Below are 6007 nucleotides of genomic sequence, written 5' to 3' on the forward strand. Positions count from 1 at the left end.
CTGTGTGTGTGAGTTGGACAGTAAATGATGACTTCTGCCCTCTGATACATGTCTGGACTTCCTTTTGTCAGCAGTGGGGAACAGCAGGAGTCATAGTTGCAGAACTGCTTTCTGTAGACTGTGTGACTGCCCTGTTTTGGGGTGTTACTTCCTTTGGTAATTTCTCATTTCCATCCCAGAGAGTAACAGATACATTCTAAGGTCAAGACCTGATGACTACTTGAAGTTATGTGGTAATTAAATTATTTAATAAGCAGTTATTTAAATACAAATTACTTCTGTAACAGTTCCATCCTGTATGACTTGCTCTTTGGTAGAGAAAAAAATGTTAATATATGTGTACTGTTTTCATTTATGGAAATGTTTTTTAAATGAAAAGACATGCAGTCCCTATTACTGTCTGTACCACATGTTGTCATACCTAACTGCCTGACTCTCCTATTCTCTACTTCTGTTTCAGAGCTTCATCCCACTTGCATTCCCTCTTTTGCATAAGAAAATGGCACAACCTGCTAGAATTGCATTTGCTGAAACTGCTGAGGTGTATCTTACAGCCACATGACTTGCACATTCTTGTATTGGCATCAGGGATTGTTAGGCCATAAAATTGATAGTCATAATCACAGAATTTAATTTTCAAGAGGAAAACTCCTCTGTTTAGATCAAAAATAGGCTATGTGTTTTGGGCAAAACCATGGTTTTTTCCTTGTACAAATTAAAATTGTCTCAGTCTATCCAAAAGTAGTAAAAATCAGAGAAACCAAGCAGCCAGCTTTAGCTATGTGTATTCCAGCTAACAACATCTTAACCTAAGTCTACAATAAGTAAGAAAGAAAGATAATGTTTAGATGAGAGTTGGTTAAAATACCATAATTCTCTTCTAGCTCCTTATCTTCCCATACTATTAATCCACCTACACACACCTTTATCATCTTTGTATACAAGTGATCAAACTCAGAATTAGTTCCAGGCAACCGTTGTAACAAATGGCAACTAAGTATCACTTCTGTGACACAGTCTTGCTAGGAGGACACGTGGATCCTCCACCCTAAAGCACACAGAGTGAGTAGCTGACACCTGACCTTGCTCTCTTTGCTGACTTCTGGAAAACTACTGAATTTAGGTACCTGTATTACTCTACTTTTTAGCCTAGAACTACTCCCCTAGACTGCACAACTAGGAGAGAAACAGAATGAGGTTCTTAACCTGTTACTTCTTACTTTTAATGCTATTTTCAGGAAATTCCTAAGGTGCTCTTTGCTCCTTTTTAACTGGAGTTTACAAGATGTTTGCTGAAATTTTCCCAAATGAACATAACTACCTAGAATGTCATAAAAGATGACATTCTAGGCAGTTATGTCCATTTGGGAAAAAGATTTGTCCATAAAAGAATGAATAAAAGATGTTGGCAGGATTATTTTCTCATTAACAGCCAGGGAACATTTACTTTTATTTACAGGTATTTTATAGAACATAGACAGAAAGTGTCATGAAAAAGAGCCAATGACTTTATTCAGGATAGCCATCACTGTTGCTCCTGGATGAGGTTTTCTGAGCTGAAATAAAAAGCTATGTTGGCAGGAACTCTGTAAGCCTTGAGTCAGGAACAGATATGAAAATATGCTAGAAGGAAGCATTCGCTAAAAATGAAGGCAATAGGCGAAGTTATGCCTTCAAAATTAAAAAACTGATGGCCAGTGCAAGATGTCACGCACAATTTTAAATGCGAGTCACAGCGTCCTTTACACAGACCTAAGTTATTTTGTGTAAAGTTTGGCTATAAAGGAACTACATAAATGTGTATACTGAAGACTTCTTATAATTCTTTATCAAGAATTGGAAAAGAAGCTCAAAGTATTCTGGGAAAACGAGATATACATCTATACATCTCTCTACAAGAGACATACATCCTATATGTGCTAGAATGCTACATATGATTCTAGAGTCAAGAGCTGGCAGTTTCCTGCAACTACCAGATGTGTGAATGCTATTGAATAGCTGTATGTTTTCAGAATTTAAGAGAAGGGCTTGAAAGTTTAAGACTCTCCTTAAAATGTCTTATATTGCCAACCAAAAATCTCTTCAGGCCCACAGCATGTACTCTTTACAGAGCTTCACCATACTTTTGTGGTCCCCACCCTGAGAAAGTGCAGTAGCCTGGGTCTTCATGTGGCAGAGCTTCAAAATGGCTTTCTCTTCATCCCAACGTTCTCTTCACACAAGGGGCACCATTGCTTTCTTCATCAGCTCCCTTTGTTCTTTATGTTTTTGGGGTCTCCATAAGCCTCTGTGTCAATGTCTTTGCTTTCATTGATCCTTAAGCATGATATAGTGGTTCCCAATCTCATCCCTTATTCTGTGAGCTTGCAAAGCTTTTGCAGGAAGAGCTACTGTAGCTGTAGTCTGGTCTGTCCCCACCAGCACACTGGCTCTGCCTACAGGCTGCAGTACTGACCCCTGAAAAAAGCTGTGACTTCTGAGCAGCTTTCTACTGACCAGTCACAAGACAGTGCCTGTAAAACAATTACAAAGAATTCAAATGAAATAGTTCCTCACTCATCAGTAAGTAAACCTCACCTATGGGAACTACCTGATGCCCCAGAACAGAGGCATCAACAAAGACTGCTGCATCAGCTAAGGAGTTAATACAGATTATAAGAAAGAGCTTTGTTATCCTTGGATTTATATATCATTTACACCAAAAGTGGCAAAAAAGGATGGGGAAATTTAGTATACTAACCTGTCTACAATATGTGTAGAGACATCATGTTTGCATTAGTCTGTTCTCCTAAGAGATGGCTACAAATAGAGGGGAAGGAAAAACAAACCTTGAACTTTGCCGCCCAAAAAGTACACACTGTAATTGCCTTTGTTTAGAAAATGAAATCCATGCAGTCTGCCAAACCTTCCTCCCCTTTCCCATCTGCACCCTCTGTGTGCATCAATGAAGTGCTCTTGCCTATGGATTTCAAGTGGTAGCAGGTGAGAGTGGTTTATAAATTCATTAAAAGGCTGAAATGTCTTAACTTCACCATTTGCTTCTCTGTACGCTTCTTTTTTATACTAACTGAGTCATAAAGGGACATGAAATTAATGCATCTACATTCCCAACCCATTCTAAAAATCTTATTTGAACATATTAGTAACAAACTAAGAAAGGAGTAATTTCTTTAGTAGAAAATCTAAGATGTATTTATTAAAAAGGAAACAAATTAGATGGGAACAAAAAGCATTTAAATACAACTCTTCTGTTAACAATAAATAACAAATTCAATTTTCATTAAAAAGCACACCTCAGCTTTAGCTATCTGTATTCCAGCTAACAACATCATAACCTAAGTCTACACTGAGTAAGAAAGAAACATAATGTTTAGATGAGAGTTACAACAACCCTGATTAAACAAAGATTTGATACTCCTTAGTTTTCAATATCTGGACTCTATTTTGCTGTACCCTGTACACATTTATGCATTTGTACAAAGATTTGTATACCTATGTGAAAGAAATGCCACTATTCTTTGGTAAAACCATTTCAGTCTATTTTAGAAAAGATTATTGTTGCTTCTGTGTCTGTTTACCATGTCTTAGGCTGTCATTTTGCCAGCTGTTCTAGCTGTTGTACCTCTCCTGTTGGTGTATAAACAACTTGCAGAAATGGTGGAAAAGTGATTATTCAAAATTATTCATAATCTATTTTTTTGTGAGATTATAAAATATATTTTCAGATGGATGTCTATTTGTGCAAGTCAAACCACTTTCTGTGCACAGCATTACATAAGAAATCCAACTTAATTTTTACATTATAATAAAACCATTGCAATGCATTGCAGCCACTTCAAAACTACTTGGTGTACATTCCATTTCTATAAAGTTATAAATACTTCCATCATCATTGATAGCAGAAGAAAATACGAACTTTTAAGTGTCAAGAATGTTTCTCACATCTATTGCAGCTTCCAGTATTTTTCTAGCACAAATGTAAAGGTGCAGAACTGCTTTTAAAAGAAAACAAGAGCATTTATTTTGAGAGAGTTTATGACTTCTTAGCAATTACCTCATTGCTTTGCTAGTTTAGGGTTTCTTTGCTTTTGAGCTGTGTAATGTGGGAATCATTTTAATGTATTCTGTAGTGAAACCACCCTGTCAATGGCCACCATTCCCTATTTAGCCATTCCACAAAGCTGAATTCTGATTCTACTGTCATTTATACATGGAGATAATCCCTGGTATGTTCATGTGTGCTTGCACTCACAAAAATACAATACAATTATCAAAAATCTTGTTGCTAAGTTCAAAATACTTGTGAGCAATAAATCAAGCTTGTAAAATTTTCATCTAGTTTTCATTCATTTCCTTTTTTCAGCTATTTGAACTAATAGTCTGACTCTACTCTGCAGGTATTTAAATAGTATTTTAGAATTTGACTACAGTGCTGATAGATGGTACATTTCATTTGAAGATTCCTAATTCCAAATATTACTAAGTAAACAGGGTCTTACATACAGACTGTATTTAAAAAACAAACACAAGTCTGATCAGTTTTCTAATCTACCCAAGGTGCTTTAACAAGTTTCTGAGAGAATAGCTGCATTTGTCATCTATTCATTTTGTCTTTTCATCTATTATATAGTGTTAAAAAAAAGTTTAAATAAAACATCCAGCCATTTGGAAAGCTGTGTTATTTAAACTTAAGCTGTATGTTGTAGATCTGAGTTAATGTATTTTTGCTTGTCTTTTGTCTCACATCACCACTGCCTGTGGAAGAGCTCCCCAAAGATGAATCCATATCCTTGAACACTTAAGGTGCACCTCTTGTTTCCCCTGCCTTACCCTCTATGGCAAAGGACAGAGATACAGTTTGTTTCCTTTACAAGAACTGAGTTCTGTAATTCTGTCATAAAACCAGGACCAAGAGTGGGACTCCCTCACATGCCCGATTTCAGTGGCAGCTGGAAGTTTGTCCATCCATAAGCACCACTCTGAGGTTCCACTGCTAGTCGACAGACTTAAAACTTCACAACACTTCTGTCCATGGAAAGCATTTTCAATCCTGCCATTCCATGTGACACAAAAAGGGGAAAATGTAGACCGCTTCAGCCAACACTAATATGTAGCCTAAGTGGCACTGACAATCAGAACAAAAGTTTATTGAATTCTTGAATTTTCTATAGATTTATAAGAATTAATTTTGTTACTCTGTGTGGGTATTACGATATCTTTATGCAATGATCAGAGAGACTGTGGATGTTTTAGGCATTTAGCCATGACGCTGAGGAAGGGAAGGCAGTGATCCCAGCGGTAAGTAACGTACCAGCTAATGGAAACCTCTGCTCCACACAAAGGAATGGAATTACTCAGTCCCTGCCTGCGGAATCATCCCCAGTGTCGATACAAGAAGAGCTGTTTATTGCAGGTGATTTTTTTTTTTTCTTCATGCCTTAAAAAAAAAGGAAAAAATCGAGGCAGAACTCACAGAAATTAATTTGGATATTCAGAATAAACTATTTGGAGAATTGTCCTGCTTCACAAACACTCCTTATAGCCACACGCTGGCCTGACTTTGAACGCTCACACGCTGCAGCTGTGCAGCACTAAGTTGTTATGCATTTCAGTGTAGGGCCACTGCCCAGAGCCTGTCCACTCAGGTACGTACACCACTTACGGGCGTAGCTTTACAAACTTCACGCAGCTTTATGAACTTCTTCATGTCGACCCCGTACCGCAAACACGGATCACACTCCGACTACAAGTTACCCGTGGAGCCACGGAGCTAATGAGCCTCCCATGGGCCTCCTCACACTACGGCAGGCGGGAAGGTGAATCCCGCTTGGTTCTCCCCGCTCCCGGGCTGGAGCGCGGCCCCGCCTCTCTGTCCCGCCGCGGCTGCCCCGGAGCGCGCCCACGGCACCACCGCCGCGGCTGCCCGCAGTAAAGATGGCGGCGGCGGGCGTTGGCGCTCAGGCCGCGCCGAGGGGAACGGGAAGCGCCGCCCGGCCGCCCTCAGCAA

The sequence above is a fragment of the Haemorhous mexicanus genome, chromosome 3 (assembly GCF_027477595.1).
Source record: "Haemorhous mexicanus isolate bHaeMex1 chromosome 3, bHaeMex1.pri, whole genome shotgun sequence".
Classification (NCBI taxonomy): domain Eukaryota; kingdom Metazoa; phylum Chordata; class Aves; order Passeriformes; family Fringillidae; genus Haemorhous; species Haemorhous mexicanus.